Source organism: Canis aureus, chromosome 5 (genome assembly GCF_053574225.1).
Source record: "Canis aureus isolate CA01 chromosome 5, VMU_Caureus_v.1.0, whole genome shotgun sequence".
Classification (NCBI taxonomy): Eukaryota; Metazoa; Chordata; class Mammalia; order Carnivora; family Canidae; genus Canis; species Canis aureus.
This window is the reverse complement of record NC_135615.1, coordinates 32,161,130-32,178,944: the sequence shown is the minus strand read 5'-3', so window position 1 is coordinate 32,178,944 and position 17,815 is coordinate 32,161,130. Positions and strand designations below refer to the sequence as shown.

Here is a 17,815-nt window from a genome sequence, read left to right as displayed (position 1 = left end):
GTGTGTCTCTCATGAAAAAATAAATGAAATCTTTAAAAAAAAAAAAAGTTTGTCCGGTTTCTACAATGCGAAATGTGCTCATATTAGGTGAATCATATTATAATTGCTGTATAAAATGTGTCTAAAAAAGACTAAAAGAGAAATACCTAAAAAAATCAGAAAAGTTATTTGGTTGTAGTAAATTCATAGAGGGCCCCTATTTTATCTTTTTTGTTGTTGTTGTTGTTTTTATTAAAAACAAAGAACTTAATCTGATAATTCAGCTCAGTTCAACTTCCTGTTTCTTCTTTTCCTATTTAAATAATATAAAGAGTATAAAACCTGTGCTGAGTTTAGAGAATTCTACATGGATAAGATAACAAAACTCCTTTACAGAATTTATTTTAACCGGAACACAATTATTATTCTAGAATTATTTCATCTGGCAAATATTTTGGGGCCATTTTCTGTAAATGAGGTACTGTACACCAAAGATGAAGTAACTCTGTATACCTTCGCTTTCTATTGTTAATCTTGTATTGAACCTTGGCACATACAAGTAGCTCAGAATAGAAAGTTTATTTTAGGAACACAGGGTAATAAACATTCATTACTCGAAATGTTTACTTGCCCACATGGAGCATATGGTAAAAAGATACTGCAAACTAAAACAAATTCAGTTGCAAATGCTAAATCAATTTTTTTTGGTGATTAGCCCAGCTTCAATATTCTCCTGGACATAATCTGGCTCTTCCGACAATGTTTCGTAATGCAACACTCTTCTAACTCTCATGGCCAGACCTCAGGAGGAGAAGGACAACGGATCTAAAAAGTGTTTTTGACAAATTGAAAAGTCCATCCACTTGAAAAAATTAATTTGAAAATTTCGTTCTCAAATCAGTTATTTGCCCTCAAATACATATGTATTGAATTTAGTTCTATGACTCCTTAGGCACAGTTCTTCCGACAATGGCTTTTGGTAAATGCAAGGTCAAGGCCGGGTGCCAATCTGGATGGCATCCAACGTTACTGACACAGACCCATTGTTTTGGTGTTCCCATCTTCTCCCCACTTAAAGCATCATCCACAAAAATATAAAATCCGTCCATGGAAACAAGTGAGGTGTGAGAAGATTAAAACATAATCAACCAGCAGTAATAATATCAGTAACTCCATGTAACTCACTTAGAGCCTAAGAGTAACACACAAATCACTAACCTGTACTAAGTTCTGTCAGATGCTATTATCTCAAATAACTCTGCCTACATCCCTTTCTGGCTTCTTTTAGACATAAATCTTTTTGCTTATTTTTTTTTTCTTAAGTAATGCAATTGTGGTCCACATTTCAAGCTTGGTAGCTCATATCACGTGGTAATTTCACATTTCCTTACTAAGAACGTGGTAGTCACTTCCCTACTCTTAAGTTTTACATGACACACATTTCCACAGAGAATGTCAAATACCTCAGAATATGGATCAAGATTTAAATATCCCATAATTTCAGAGACTGAAACATATACACATGCTTTAAGAATCCTCATGTAGAATCACAATTGCAGATTTCAAACTATACTACAAAGTCATAATGATCAAAACAGTAGCATGAAAACAGACACACAGATCAGTGGAACAGGATAGAGAGCCCAGAAAGGAACCCACAAGTATATGGTCAGTTATGCTTCAACAAAGGAGGAATGAATACTCAATGGGGAAAAGTCCTCTCAACAAATGATGTTGGGAAAACTGGACAGCAGTATGCAAAAAATAAAACTGGAATATTTTCTTTTCCCATACACAAAAACAAACTCACGATGGATTAAACACTCAAACGTAAGACCTGAAGCTATATCAAAGTAATGCAACACAAAGTAAAAAACACATTGAATAATGGATTACCTGAATGTATATGTAATTTAGAAAAATTTGGATTGTTTTGAAAATACCCAATTTTCAGGTTCTCATTTTGACTGTTATCGTTTCCAATTGCCAAACATATTCCAATACCTACTGTATGCCAGGTATTTTGCTAGGTGATAGTTGATGTGGCAGCCTATTCCCTCTCCCCTTTTTAAACAATTTCAGATGTAACCAGAAAACATGATACTTATAATGACTTTTCCTAAATAAATATGTTCATGCTACTAAAAAAAAAAAAAAAAAAAAAAAAAGACCTGAAGCTATAAAAATCCTAAAAGAAAACATAGACAGTAAACTCTTAGACATAGGCCTCGGCTATATTTTTCGGGATCCGTCTCCACAGGAATGGGACACAAAAGCAAGAATAAACAATTGGGACTTCAACAAACTGAAAAGCTTCTGCACACAGTGAAGTAAACCATCAACAAAATGAAAAGGCAACCTGTTGAATGGCAGAAGAAATTTGCGTATGAAATAACCCTATCCAATAAGGGATTAACATCCAAAATATATAAAGAACTTCTAGGACTCACAAGAAAGAAAACCAAATAATTTGATTAAAAATGGGCAGAAGGGGCAGCCCCGGTGGTGCAGCGGTTTAGCACCACCTGCAGCCCAGGGCATGATCCTGGAGACCCAGGATCGAGTCCCACGTCGGGCTCCCTGCATGGAGCCTTCTTCTCCCTCTGCCTGTGTCTCTGCCTCTCTCTCTCTCTCTCTCTCTCTCTCTCTCTCTCTCTGTGCCTCTTTGAATGAATAAATAATTAAAAAAATAATAATTCCTCAAGCCTTTTTGTAAAAAAAAAAAAAAAAATGGGGCAGAGCACCTGAACAGATATTTCTCCAAAGAAGACATACTGATGGTCAACAGACACATGAAAAGATGCTCCACATCATTCATCAGCCGGGAAATGCTAATCAAAACCACACTGATGAAACACCTCACACCTGTCAGAGTGACTAAAATCAATAACCCAAGAAGCAACAGGTGCTGGTGAGGATGCGGAGAAAGGGAAGGCCTCGTGCACTGTTGGTGGGGATGCAAACTGCTGCAGCCACTGTGGAAAACAGTGTGAAGGCTCCTCAAAAGTTAAAAATATAGCTTCCCTATGGTCCAGGAATTCCACTACGGGGTAATTAACCCTCCAAAACAAAAAATAGTAATTCTGAAAGGTATATGTGCCCCTGTGTTCATTGCAGCAATTTTTCCAATAGCCAAGATATGGAAGCAACCTAAGCGTCCATTGGTAGATGAATAGATAAAGAAGACGTGGTCAGGGCGCCTAGCTGGCTCAGTCAGTGGAGCGTGTAACTTTTGATCTTGAGGTTGTGAGTTTGAGCCCCATGTTGGGTGTAGAGACTACTTAAAGATATATATATATTTTTAAAGAAGATATGGTGTACATATACGACTGAATATTACTCGGTCATAAGAAAGAATTAGATCTTGCCATTGCCACACCGTGAATGGACCTAGAGTGTATTATGCGAAGTGAAATAAATCAGGCAGAGAAAGACAAAATATCGAACGGTTTCCTTTACACAGGATCTAAAAGACAAAACAAATGAACAAACACAAAACCAGAAGCAGACTCATCAATACAGAGAACAAACTGCTAGTTGACAGAGGGGAGGAGGGCAGGACGGGTGAAATAGGTGAAGGGGATTAAGACGTATGTACAAAATTCCAGGTATAAAATAAATAAGTCACTGGGGGTGAAAAGTAAAGCACAGGGAACGTAGTCAATCATATTGTAAGAACGTTGTAAGGTGGCAGATGGTGATCACACTTATTCTGGTGAGCGTTTCGTAATGTATAGAATTGTCGGATCCATACGTTGTACACCTGAAACTAATATTGTATATGTTAAATACACCTTAATATGCACACACAAAAAAAAGGATAAAAAAGAAAAAAGCAAGAATCCTCGTGGATCTGTTGTGATAGCTGCTAAGAAAGGAAGCGGTGTGCATTTAAATGGGTAAGGAGTTGCAGTTTGGGACGAGGAAAGTTCTGGAGTTAGATAGTGCCTGCTGGCTATCCCTGAACCACACACTTAAACACAGTGAAAATGGTAAATTTTATACTATGTATATTTTACCGTAACAAAAATGTCCAAAGAATGAAGTCTTGTGTTTTAGGGTTCAATAACATTTTAAAAATCAGAAAACTGTCGCATGTATATATGAAATAAATATATAAATATATTTATATAGATATATAAATATTTATAAATTATAAAGATTTATAAAGATACATTTACAAAGATATATATAATCTTTATATAGAATATATATCTTTATATAAAAGAGATATATAAATATATCTCTTTATTATTTATAAAGATATATTTATAGATATATATACAAATATATATATCTTTATATAAAAGAGATGTATAAATATATATCTTTTTATTATTATTTTTTTACCCAAGTGCACACATTCTTTCGCTGTACCTCGAATGCTCATTGGTGCTTTATTAGGAGCCCGAGTGGACAAGGCGTTAGAAAGGGCACGTACAAACCAGTTCCCACCTCTCGCTAAGGACATTTGTGGACACAATCCCTTCTCAAACCGAGGCTTGACAGGACGGGGATTTCTGTGACCCACCTGGGCTGCTGAAGAGCATGAGCCGTGGAGGTCTGGGGAGTCAACGGGCAGCAGCTTGCTGCAAGCTCAACATTTACATGAAACGCTCCTGCAAACACCGGATTCCCCATAATCCACCATGCCCCCCGCATTTGTATGAAACTAATGCTTTCAGTCGTTGAACAATTGAATTAAAGCCAAGCTCCCCAAGTACACGCCAACTTTCTCCCTGGTGGTTTTATCTGTCACAGGCATGTTCCAAGGGCTTTGGAGGTCTGTGCCTGGGCTCAGAGTGGTGCCATCCTCAGTAGCTGCAGTGGGAAGGTTCTAGAACATCCATTTTTAGTTGTGGGAAACAATGACAACAGTGAAGAAAATCTCTTTGGGGCAGGCCTCACGCCGCACCATCGTCGCGTGAATGCCTTGAAACAGCGCAGAGACGGACGAGAAGAGCAGAACAATGACTACACCTCCTAAAATCAGATTTGTAGGGCCAGACTTCTGCTGCCATGGCAACAGAAACGCGGCATCCTGGCCACTCATCAAAAAATGTATTTCATTCATAGAGTATGTGCATTTCGAGGCTGTTAGTGGAGATGAAATGAGTCCGAGCAAGTAAAACACGCAGCATAGGGCCTAGCACAAAAAAATACGTAACGGATCCTCACCTTATTAATGTGGAAACCCCTTTAATTCCCCAAGGATTTGTGGAACACTTCAGGATGCTGCAGGGTGTTTTAGACAATGTCAGAATGAAAGACCAAGCTATAAAATATAGACTCTGATGGAAGTTGCTATCTGTGGTTAGAAACCAGATTTACGGCATGAAAAGTAGGACAGCAGAGTAAGACGGAAAAACATGAAATGAGGGAGGCAAGTGTTGATGACACAGTAGTATTCGCTGAGAACTGGGCTCTGTTTCCAGCACTGGGTGAATGCTGGGGTGGGGGGTGCATGATCCCTGTCACTCTGGGCGACAGTCCTTCATGCAGAGAGGGAAACTGAGGGCTACAGGGTCCTCTGGCGCACCCCAGGTCAGGGGCAGAGCAGGAGCTCACCCCAGGGGTTGGCCTCAGGCCCACGGTCACTCCTGCTGGGTGAGCAGCAAGCAGGGACCATTCCCTCCCAGGCTCAGCGTCTTTGAGTAAAGAGGCTGTGATGTGGTGATTTATAGGAAGAAATACATATTCGCTCTTCTTGCCTGTTTCGAGCGCAGAGATCTTAGCACCTTTGGGATTTCTTAAGTGAAGAGGGGTAGGGACATGTCTTTTGCTATGTCACTGAGGCCGCTTTCGGAAGGCACCCCAAGAGTCGGGGCGCTGGTCCCAGGAAAAGCAACCCTGTGACTCAGGGGTTTGAACTTTCAGATCCAGCCAGCCCCCACACCAACCTCCAGGAAGGAGAGGGGCTGGAGGAGGAGCAGACCGCTGATGGCTGATGACTTCATCAACCATGGCTGTGTAACAGGACCTTCATAAAACCCCAGAAGGACCGGGTTCAGAGGGCTCCCAGGGAGCCCCTGGACGTGTGGGGAGGGTGCCTTGCTGGGGGAGGGCAGGGAAGCTCCATGCCCTTCCCACATACCTTGTCCCCTGCACCTCTTCCATCTGGCCATTCTTGAGGTTCATCCTTTAGCATAAACAGATGGCCCAAGGGTGCCTCAGTGGCCGAGCCGGCCAAGTGGTTGATGCTCGATTTCGGTTCAGGGTGTGATCTCAGGGTCCTGGGATTGGGCCCACTGAGTGGGGAGCCTGCTTGAGGATTCTCTCCCTCCTCCTCCCTCTGCTTCTCCCTCCACTCTCTCTCTCTAATAAATAGATAAAACATATATTTTTTAAAATGGTGGTCCAGTGAGTCAACTGTTTCTCTGAGTTCTACAAGCCTCTCTGGGAAATTAACAGAACCTAAAGAGGGAATTGTTATGACCCTCTGATCTACAGCCATCTGTCAGAAGCCCCCTGGTATCAACTTGGACTTGTAATTGGTGTATGAAGGGTGGGAGCAGGGTTGTGGGACTGAGGGCTCAGCCGGTGGGATCTGGCCCATCTCCAGGTAGACAGCGTCAGAATTGAGTGGAACAGTAGGACCCCCAGGTGGTGGTGGGGAATTGCTTGGTGGCGTGGGAGAAACCCACTTATACACCCCCACCCTGGACTTGGCATCAGAATGGTAAATCGGTTTTCAACCACATGTCCATTGAGATATATCAAGTCCAGAAACAGTCCTTCTGCCCGTGAGCGCCGAGCAAGGCTTTTTGCAACAAGACCAGCCCCCTTGGGGCCAGTTGAGCTGAGATGCTCTGGTGTTGAGGCCCCCTAAGCGCACGGAAGTGAATCATGATTGGCCTCCCTGTGATCTGCATTAATAATGTGAGATCTATTTTAGTGTGTAATTGATGCTACTCTGCTCCTGAACTTAACTTGAACCAGAGGACCGGACGTCGACTATTCCCAGTATTTGTCTCCTAGGGTCTTTACTCAATGCAGTCGCTCTGCCTTGAGAATTACAGTTGAATAGAGAGGTGGCTCTCATGCCCCTTGGACATTTGAATTATTTCTTGACAGTATTTGCCTTCTGCATAGAAAGTGATGTACTTCTTACGAATCTAGGGTTCACACAAACATTACTCATCTTCATCCCAACCATGGATGTTGTTACCCATGTTCCGCACCGTCGTGGGTACTTTGGACGAAAACAAGGCCTCACGTCAAGCATGTGGAGAGTCTTGTGGTTCATTTGTTCATATGAACGGCGCCCAGGTATCTGGAGAGTACCTTGGTTTGATGATTTCTAACTGTTCCATTCCCCCACCCCCTTGAACAAGCATCAACTTCTCAATTTCCATCTTCAACTATTAAGTCTGGCTCCAAATTCTAGTTTGCCCATTTGTTGGACGACAGCTTTCCCGAGTCTCTGATCACAGCACCAGATTCTCAGGCTATTGTGAGGATTAGCAGATTCAACAGGTGCAAAGTCCTTATGGCAACGTCCAAACTCCATGTTTCTGCCTGGCCTCAGAAACAACCCTGCGGAGTGTGACTTTGGCGAGGACGTTGTTTGTGGAGAAGCAGACACAAGGCCCCGCTTGATCGCACCTGTCTGCTTTCACACTGCTGGTTCATGGGCAACACGACTCTTCCCTTGAGTGTGTGCATACGTTATGAGCACTTTACAGATGTGCTCCCACTTACATGGCATCAACCACCACCTTGAGGTGGGTATCGTCATCTGCAGGCTCCAGAGGATGCCACTGAGTCACAGCGAGGTTCAGCACCTGCCGGAGGTCCTCAGCTGGCACGAATCACAGAGCGGACAGGAAGATGGGGTGGTCTTGCTCCAGGGCACGTGTGTTCCGTCATCACCTCGGACACAACTGCATGCTTGTTTTTATATAACTGGTCCTGTTTTGTTTTTTATTTATTTTTAAACATTTTATTTAATATTCACAAGAACACAGAGAGAGAGGCAGAGACACAGGCAGAGGGAGAAGCAGGCTCCCTGCAGGGAGCCCGACGTGGGACTCGATCCTGGGACCCCAGGATCATGACCTGAGCCACCCAAGTGCCCCTGGTCCCGTTTTCTGTGAGCCCAATGTGTAGGTCTCCCATGGTATGTTCAGATTCTAAATCAATTGTTCTATGCCTGTCTCTAATTCCTCTGCTTTCCTAACTCATTAGCAAAATGGAATCCACATGTCCTTCAATTTTTCTAGTGATTTTACAGCCATGAAAGGTTGGGGAAAAAAAAAAAAACATATAGTGATAAAACAACTTCCTTTATTCTTCAGATTTGACATCCTGGGTGATTGCATGATAATATTAAAAAAATAAAGTTTCCCTAATGCTCTACAATTTGCTGAATTCTGTAAGAAAAACTTAAAAAGGTCAGCGTCATGAAATGGTCATAAATGACATGTCTGGCTTTTGCTGGGCCTGGGCTCCCGGGCCCGGGCTGCTTGCCCGCAGGCAGAGCTTGGGCGAGCCCTCTCTCCAGGGGTGGAAGTCTACCCTAGGCACCCTCGGTGGGGACCCTGGGGCGCCAACCGCCACTCCTGAGCCCCAGGGGGACCAGGCTGCGCCAGGGGCTCTACCTGAGAGGCGGACCTTTGTGTATCATAGAAATTTTAACATAGTCCGAAGGATCACACACCCCTTAAGCCTCTGACATCATCCCCACTTGACACCCCAATAAGGGGGCTCTTGACTCCATCTTAGCAATGGAGGCAAGTTCAGCCCCTGAGTTCAAATCAAGCACCGATAACCGTGTTTGAAAGTTCCTCCTCCCTACCGGGCAGGTGCTGGCCTTTTCTCCCGCCCTCTCTTTCTCCAGAACTTTCTCTCTCCCCTAAATGTCAGGCCGGCCCCACCCACGAACTAATAAATCAACACCGAAGCCCACGCACCCTGCCTTCTCTTCCTGGGCCTGCAGGGAAAGATCCTGATTCTCCCCCTTTGGTCTGCAGGGAGACCCCTCCTCCTGCGTGGACCATTCTGTGCCTGAAGGACTCCTGCTAGGACCCGAGACCAGGTCAGCACCTTGGAGGGGGACAGGACAGGGCACGGTGAGGGCCAGCGGTGGGGGGGGGGTGACAGTATGCGCCTGCTGCCACGCGGCCTGCACCTGGTGGCCTGGCCGAAGCTGCTGCCAAGCTGCCCGCCGAGGCCTCCCAGCCGCAGCCCAGCGCCAGCCTCACTTCGCTGCCTCTTGGTGGCTTTTCATCTCTGCTTTTAGTGTGTGCAGCCCGGCAGCACCAGGGGCCCACCTCAGAGCCAAAGGTGATGATGCTCCTGGAACTAGGCAGGGCCGGTGGCGGGAGAGGGGGCTCTGTCGTCACAGAAGGGCCACGGCTTCCTGCGGGGACACTCCAGGCCTTCTGCCCGCAGCGCCCACCCCCGATGGCCGGGGTCTCACGGCCTGGCTGACCCCGCACCCCTGCTCTCACCTGAGTGCTCACAGCTTGCACCTGTAGGCCCTGGTGTCCTGAGGCGCGTTGGAAACCCGATGTGTGCGTCCCCCCCGAGTCCATCTGTTGAAGCCTCACCCCCCGTGTAGCGGTGTCAGGAGGTGGGGACTCCGGAGGTGCAGAGGTCACAACAGGAAGGGAGGCCTCACAGATGAGCCCCCCATGACCCTGGGTGGCTCAGCAGTTGAGCATCTGCCTTCGACTCAGGGCATGACCCCAGGGTCCTGGGATTGAGTCCCGCATCGGGATCCCTGCAGAGAGCCTGTTTCTCCCTCTTCCTGTGTCTCTGCCTCTCTCTCTCTCTGTGTCTCTCATGAATAAATAAATAAAATCTAAAAAAAAAATAAAAAGAGCCCCCAGGGAACCCCCTCGGCCCTCTGCCCAGAGGACCCCGTCTGTAAACCAAACGGTAAGGTCTCACCAGACACGGGATGTGCTGGCACCTGGACCTCAGAATTCAGGCTCCAGGGCCGAGGGGATGAATGCCCGGTGTGGGTAAGGCACCCAGTCTGCGGAGTTTTTGTTGTAGCAGCTGGAGGTGTCTGAGACGTGAAGTGGAGCGTGGCCAGGTGCGTTGTCCACTATTCAGGAAACAAGAGTTTAAAGCATCTTCAGGTGGCCTAACTATGCAAGGTGTCTTCTTGGGAGGGTGTGCTGGAAAATTCATGACTCAGTAAAGCCACAGCTACGATACCCCAGGCTGGAGCCTGTCGCAGGCCGAGTACCCGCCTGCCCGCCTACCTTTGCTCGAGCCTCCTCGATGTTTGCACGACCCCTCGCTTCCAGCAAAAATGCTCGTCAGCTCTCTTTCTTCCTGGGTTCATTCTGCTCCTTTCTGGGGCTGGGGAAGTAATCAAATATCTCAGCTTATAAAATCTCTGGCTGTCAGTCACAGGAGCCAGAAAAGTAAAAGCGCGCACAGAGCGATGTGAATGAAAATAAACAGTTTAGTTGCCTCTTCTGCTCAGTTATTTTCAGCAAGTATCGGGAGATAATACCTCTGTGGATAATCAAGAGCCAATTTATAATCATAACGCCTGCTTAAGCAAATTAAAATAAGGGCATAAAGTATGGCAATCAGGGAAAATTTTGCTAGGGAGCTATCACTGATGGATGCTTTTAAAAGAAATGTCGCTATGACGGGAATATTTCTGAATCCTGGTTGGCGTCGCCTACACACGGCGTTTGGGGTCAGGTAACCTTGTCCGCGGAAGCAAAGAGGAGGTGAGGATTGTCCTCTGCCCATCTGGGATCTGTGGTTGCTGGGAATTAAACTGGAAAAAAAAAAAAAAAAGACAGTTGAACAGAAGAACGTGCACACTTTATTGAGTGTTAATATTCTTTGTGTCCATGGAGGCCTCCGTTACATAAGAAATGAAGACCCAAGATTAAGAGGAGATGAAGACCCACCATTTACATCGGCGTGGATGGAACCAGAGGGCATGATGCTGAGTGAAGCAAGTCAGTCGGAGAAGGACAATCATCATATGGTCTCACTCATTCAGGGAATAGAAATAGTGAAAGGGATTAAAGGGTAAAGGAGGGGAAATGAATGGGACAAATTAGAGAGGGAGACAGACCATGAGAAACTCCTGATTGGGAACCAAACAAAGGATTGCAGAAGGGGAGGCAGGTGGGGGGATGGGGTGACTGGGTGATGAGCACTGAGGGGGGGCACGTGACGGGATGAGCACTGGGGGTTATACTAGATGTTAGTAAATTGAATTTAAATAGGGATCCCTGGGTGGCTCAGCAGTTTAGCGCCTGCCTTTGGCCCAGGGGGCGATCCTGGAGTCCCGGGATCGAGTCCCGTGTCAGGCTCTCTGCATGGAGCCTGCTTCTCCCTCTGCCTGTCTTTCTCTCTCTCTCTCTCTCTCTCTCTCTCAAGTAAATAAATAAATAAGTAAATAAATACATTTTTAAAAAATTTAAAAAATAAAATTTAAATAAAAAATGTAAAAAAAAAAAAAAAGAAAGAAAGAAAGAAATGAAGACCCAAGAAAGTAGGTAGTCCTGAGAGCTCATGTACCATTTGAAGAACATGCTCCATGGCAGAGACTGACAAGACAGGAGAGATAGAGGTGTGGGCCACCAGCAATACTGGAGATAAATGGGGGGACCCCTGGGGATTTAGGTCATTGTCGTAGGCACGTTCGCACAGGCCCGTTTCGGTGTCTAAGAATGTGTGCTCTTCTGGTGAAGGGAGGGGGCCTTTCTCCTGCAGAATTTTTTTTTAAAGATAGTCTTATTATTTATTATTGTTAAAATATTTTATGTATTTAGAGAGACAGAGAAATAGCGAGAGAATACAAGTGGAAGGGAGGGACAGAAGGAGAGAGAGAATCTCGAGCAGACTCCATGCTAAGCGTGGAGCCTGATGTGGGGCTCGATCTCACAACCCTGAGATCAGGCCCTGAGCCCCCAAAGTGAAGAATAGGACATTTAATGGACTGAGGCAGCTGGGCACCCATCTCCTGGGGGATTTGATGACCCAGGAGAGAAAGGAGATAGGAAGGAGGCGGTCAGAGACCCCTCCCTGCATCCGCAAGCGACTTCCACTCAAAATAGTCAATATGCCAGTTCTGCATATTTTAGCAGTGGCATGTGCAGGACCTTCACCCCTAAACTACCAAACCCTCATTATCCCCCAGTAGGGAGGATAGGGAAGCGGCTCATTGCCCACAGAGCGTAGTTGGCTTCCAAGCTCGGGGCCAGCCCTGGAAGGCCCAGGGAGGTGGCCCTGCCCTCGGAGAGGCTCCCGCTGGGGCCAGAGAAAAAGCGTGCTGTGTACTCACCCGTCACACGGCGTAGGCACTGCCCTCGCCGCCTCCCTAACACCTCAAATAATTCCTACTCAGCTACCATACTGTGATTTGTAAGAAATACTCCATCCTCATCTTCATTCCTGCCACAGAGCTCTGGAAACCCTTGCAAATTCCTAAGAGATCAAAGCAATGGGAGCATCTTTGGCTCTAGTATTTCTTCTTTTGCTCTCGGTTCCTGAAATAGCTGTGGCATCATAAGGGTAGACGGAGGGTCCTGTTGTTCATCAGAAACCCCTTCCAACCACACCTGGGTTTATGTAAAGAATCCAGCTCTTGGAGACGATTAAAAATGGGGGCTGGTTGCCAGGGGAACCAGGCATCATAGGAGATTTGGAACTTTCAGCCCAACCGTTGACCTCCAGGAGGGGGAGAGTGGCTGGGGGCTGGATCAGCTGCCCATCAAGCACGTCTTTGTGATGAAGCTTCCACAAAGACCCCAAAATGACAGGGTTTGGAGAGCTTTGGGGTTGGAGGACACATGGAGAGTGGGGACAGCTCTCCGGCCCTGGAGAGCCTCCACACCTCTCCGCAGTCTTGCCCCACTCGTCTCTCCACCTGGCTGTTCCTGAGCCATATCCTTTCTTAATAACCTGGTAGTCTAGTAAGCAAAAAGAGTAAGTTTCCCCCAAGTTCTGTGAGCCGCGCCCGCACACTAAGCGAATCTGTAGCAGCTCCGATCAGTAGTAGCCAGTAGGTCAGATGCACAGGGGACCACGCAGACCTGTGGGTGCTGTCTGCGAGGGGTCGGGAGGGGTGCTGTGGGACCAGGCCTCAGCCTGTGGGGTCCGACCCTGTCTCCAGGTGGCCGGTGTCAGGACCTGGTTAGATTGCAGCCCACCCAGCTGGGGCTGCAGCATTGCTCCCCGTGCCAGGGGCCAGCGTTGCAGGGGCGTCGCGCAGCAGGGAAGGGTTTCTTCCTAATATCAACGTTCCCCCAATCATCACCGTCTCCGATAGAAAGAAAACAAAGCAAAACAGCTGTAACAGAAGGTGACCCAGCTCCCATAAGGAGCTCGAGAGTTTTTTTTTTTAATTTTGTATTTGTTATTTTATTTCATTTTTAATTTTTATTGAGGTGTATGTGCCACACCTTGAAAACGGAAACCCCCTCCTGCAGAACTACATTCAGAGCACTCCTTTATGGTCTCCTTGATGCCCCATTATTGGTTCCCTTTGGTCCTCAGGCTCCGCGACCCCTTGCTGTGACCCTGAGGGCATCTGTGGTGAGGTTTTATTACCACGAAAGCACAGTGTCTCCCGCCATTTGCATCAGTAGGATTCGATCGGTCATTAATTCTGCAAATCAGACGTACAAAGTGTTTGCAGCATCTTTACCACCAGTTCAATCCTATTACATTTAGGAATATTTTCCGAGCCCCCACTGGGGTGGAGTATGGTTCTTGCAGCTGGTGTGTGGGCAGACAGAGGTAGGCCCCCTGCAGCCCACAGCAACCACAGCCATCGCTGGTGTGCACTGAGCACGTGCCCGGGGCCTGTCCTGGATCAAGCGACTTACACGCATTAGCTCACGGAACGCCCAGAACAGCTCTAAGACCCGCGTTGATGGACAACGAAGGAACCACCCGGTAAAGGCCTCGTCCTGCTTTTTAGATAAGCAGTCACTCTTGTCTGGTCGTGCGTCTTATCCTTTCCCCCATTGCCCAGGTCCCCGTCTGTATTTTTGGGGCATCGGTGAAGCACGGGCTCCAGCAAGACCCTGGGAGAAAGACCCGTGCGGTGAGTCCTCTGCCTTACACGGCTGGCAACTACTTGCTGAGGGTGAATATGTGCATGCATTAAAAATATGTTTGTAATTATCAGCTGCAGTCTATGCTGAGTCATTAATGAGGAAGCCAGAGGCAAAGACAAAATGCTCCAACAGTTCAGAGGACAGTGACAGCAGTGGCAGAGAGCAGGGACACTCGGGAGAAGGTGGGACATGAGCCGCCCTTGAAAGGAAGGGAGAGTGCTCGGGGACTCTCTGGGGTCAGTCCACTTTTTAACTACAACCAAGCCCCGAGGGTACAATGAGAATCTTCCAGATGTCTCACTGGCTCGTCCTTCAAGTCCTCCAAGGTTACCACCCGTCCCACATCAACCGATTTGGGGATTGCAGGACAACATCCTTTATGAGCAAAGGATTTGTTCCAAATTTCGCTTATTTTATTGATCATACTGTCAGAGCCACCAGGTTGTAAGCATCGCTAATCATCCCAAATGAAAAGCACCAGGAAGTTCCCCCAGGTATTGCAGGGCACGACCTGGCGCACAGATGGTAGATTGGCTTAGCGTGTGATGAAGGCCACCGCACCTTACATAAATCAGTGGCTGTTTGATACCCTGTAGGAATGGGGTGGGAGTGTTTGGAGGAGCGCAGTGTGAGACACCCACGGGACAAGTGGAAGGTGTTCTGAAGCCCGTGAAGTCACATGGGTGTAGTGTGGGCGCTTGTTCTCCATCCAGAAGGCATCCCACTGCAGGTGGGGCGGGGAGGAGGCCCTGCGGCAGGGATGCAGAGGATTCCCTGAGGGGTCTGATTCACTCATGAAGCTGTTGCAGAGTTCCTCAGACAGCAGCCTTAGACATCCGAGAACTCTAGAGTTTCAAGGGTGGCATAGGACGAGAGCAGAGGCCCACACCGAGCTAGAGCCAAGTCTCTTGCAGGCAGTGGGATCCCTGGTCTGGGGGACAGAAAGGCAGAGGACTGCGTTATGACCGCGAAGTGTCTAGAGGGCCACCTGGGGACAGAAGAAATGAAAATGGGTTGACAATGTCACCTGCTGCTTTGGGGTCAGAGACAAGAGGCCACCTAAGGCACTGAGGGAGTCACTACGGGAGCGTACGGTGCCATCAGGTCAGCCTGTATACGTGGTCCCCGTTTTCTGAGCCCCGGAACACTCTCTTTTACGTGTGTATCCCCATTGTAGACTTTGTCACTTCACCGTTTTACTGTCTTCCCTCTAACGTCACACGATGTTGGCCTGTGCCCTGGGACGGCTGCTTAGCTGTGTGGACGGCTCTGTTGACCTGGTCCTCCGTCCCATCCTCACCGCCCCTCTGCGCGGCAGCACAGGAGGTGTTTTCGGATACAGGTACCTACGGGGAGCGGAGGCCGGCGGCGAGCGGAGACCGAGCTCAAGGAGGTCGGGCCTCCTAGGCCCCGCAGCCCAGCCGCTCAGCTCCCGACAGACTCCAGGGACCGCTCGCTGGAAAACGATCCCGTCCCTAACGTTAGAGTCTTCCTTAACACCGATTTTATGAAGGCGTTCCCTTGTTGTTAGCCTTCTCGGTCTTCAACATTTCATTTGTGATGTAAGAACTACCAATCTTAAATCAGGAATCTAAATATTGTTTCAAGGACACCCAGCACTTCCTTCCCATCGGTTAGCCCCTTTCAAGTGCACAAGACGGTGGTTAGAGATAAATGGTACAGAGGAGAGAAATAAGAGCCTCATCGAGCCCTCCGAAATTAGAACGGGAAACATTTTGTCAAGTAGATATTGGTGCCAATGAATTATAGCTCCCAGTGGGATTTTTTTTAATTGCTTCTCCGATAGGATTTTTCCCCCTTTTTTAAAAAAGATTTTATTTATTTGTTCATGAGAGACACAGAGAGAGAGAGAGGCAGAGACACAGGCAGAGGGAGAAGCAGGCTCCCACATGGAGCCCAATGTGGGACTCGATCCTGGGACCCCGGAGTCATGACCTGGGCCGAAGGCAGATGCTCAACCGCTGAGCCACCCAGGCGGCCCTGCAGTGCAATCTTAAATACCTTAGTAAACTGGCTTGTGCCTCCTCTCCAGAGAGGTTATTTAATATAATGATGCCCACTCTCATGACCTTCTGGGGCAGGGGCACGAATGTTCTTTTTCAACTGAATTGTATTTCCACATGTGTGCGCCAATATGGCCCTAACCATTCCCTCCTCGGTGAGTCTTCTTCAGACCCCCTGTCGTGGTCACTTCCCCCTGCCTCGCCTTTGCGTCACTGCCAGTTTTTATTTTTTATTTTATTTATTTATTTATTTATTTATTTATTTATTTATTTATTTATTTTACTGCCAGTTTTTAATCCCATTGCCTCTCTTCACCCGTAATCGCTTTGGATGCTCGTGTCTTGATTCCCGGCTCTGTGGTCAGCCTGCTGTTGACACCTAGGCACTCACACTTAATCCAGATTTTGAGCAGGCTATTTCGAGAGAGAGATGCAATTTCTGTATTTACTCGACTTCAAACCCAGCTCCAGTCACGACTCTTCGGTTGTCACATCATCCCAAGAGTATGTGCTAATTATCTTTTGGTGGATGTTCCAATTAACAACCGACGTACCCAGATCTACTGCTTTATTCCGAGTCTACATGTCACGAATGACAGAGAAAAGGAAAAAAATAAATAAATAAAGGCTCAAGTTGTAAAGAAAAAAACTTACCTGCAAACATGGCTTGCGAGCTCCAGATAGTATAAACGTTTAAGCCATGTTAACTAAAACCCAGTTTCAGTGCAGTGGCAGAAATGGCACGGGTCCAGCGACATTGTTTTTTTATTTTTTTTTTTAATTTAGTTTGGGCTTGGACGCTGTTTTGTTGTTATTTCGAGGTACCCTTTGAAGGTGTGGGGCTCGACATCTTACATTCTGATTCCATGTTCACCCACTTTCTCTTTTCCAGCTCATCCTGCCTCACACCCCCTTGGACAAGACAAGCCAGTTAACGGATTGCTTGTCTCACGCTGACTTGCATGTAGTCAATCAACAATGCCCTTGGAAGGTTGCTCTGGGGACAGGACTCGAAAACGGAGCAAAATGTGGAATAAAGTATTTAGGTTACAAGGGAGGTGCATTTCATGGCAGTGGATCAAGCGGATATCATAATGGATGTTCTAGACATCGAGCCCCAGACTCACAAAGTTCCGAGAGCCTCCACCCAGATATGGGGGTCACGGCATCTGTTCTCTGTGGTTGTTAATTTACCCCATGAAGTCATTTGCCTGAAGAGTTTGCTCTAGAGATGCGCTGGCACCAAGTCCAAGTGACGAGCTCTTAGACCAGGATGCTTCTTCTAGCACCTTCTCTGTTTGCTCCCTTGTTTCCAGCCTCCACCTGGCAACTTCCTGGGCATCTGTCTCAGTCTGCACGGGCTGCTGTAACAAAATGCCCCAGATGGGGCTCCTGTCCTCAGGGAGATTACAGATGCGTGGGGGAGAGAAACAGCCCGGGAGCTTCCGTGCTTCACGTGGGCCTCACACGGGCTCACCATCAATGAGCCGACTGTGGGTGGTTTGCTGTGCACCTTAGGAAAGGGACTGTGGTTCCGGAGGTGATTGAGTCAGGGAGGCAGACTTCAGGGAAGTTTTTTGCCTCACTGAAGAGCAGAGATGGACGGCACCTAGGTGCTCTGGGGGTGGCGGGGAGGCTCCAAGACACATCCCAAGACAGGGAAGGAGCAATTGCAATGTGTTCCCAGGATGAGGGAACTGTGCAGGAGGTGAGAGATGACACGAGCACCAGGTCAGGGACTGAGCTGGTGTCCCTCGGCTCCAG

At 47.3% G+C, this 17,815-nt stretch overlaps 2 long non-coding RNA genes across 3 annotated transcripts; one reads left to right on the top strand and one right to left on the bottom strand.

The window, feature by feature from the left end:
* Nucleotides 1-10,381: 10,381 nt before the first annotated feature.
* LOC144313913 (uncharacterized) lies at nt 10,382-12,632 on the bottom strand. Its single transcript, XR_013379563.1, has 2 exons — nt 12,248-12,632; nt 10,382-10,726 (listed from the first exon to the last, which is right to left on the bottom strand). It is a non-coding gene; the product is annotated as an uncharacterized LOC144313913 (long non-coding RNA).
* On the top strand, nt 12,625-17,197 carry LOC144313914 (uncharacterized). 2 transcript variants are annotated; one of them, XR_013379565.1, is made up of 3 exons: nt 12,625-12,891; nt 13,462-13,863; nt 16,944-17,197. It is a non-coding gene; the product is annotated as an uncharacterized LOC144313914 (long non-coding RNA). The 2 variants fall into 2 exon arrangements; XR_013379564.1 differs by lacking the exon at nt 16,944-17,197 and adding an exon at nt 13,943-16,914.
* Nucleotides 17,198-17,815: the final 618 nt, after the last annotated feature.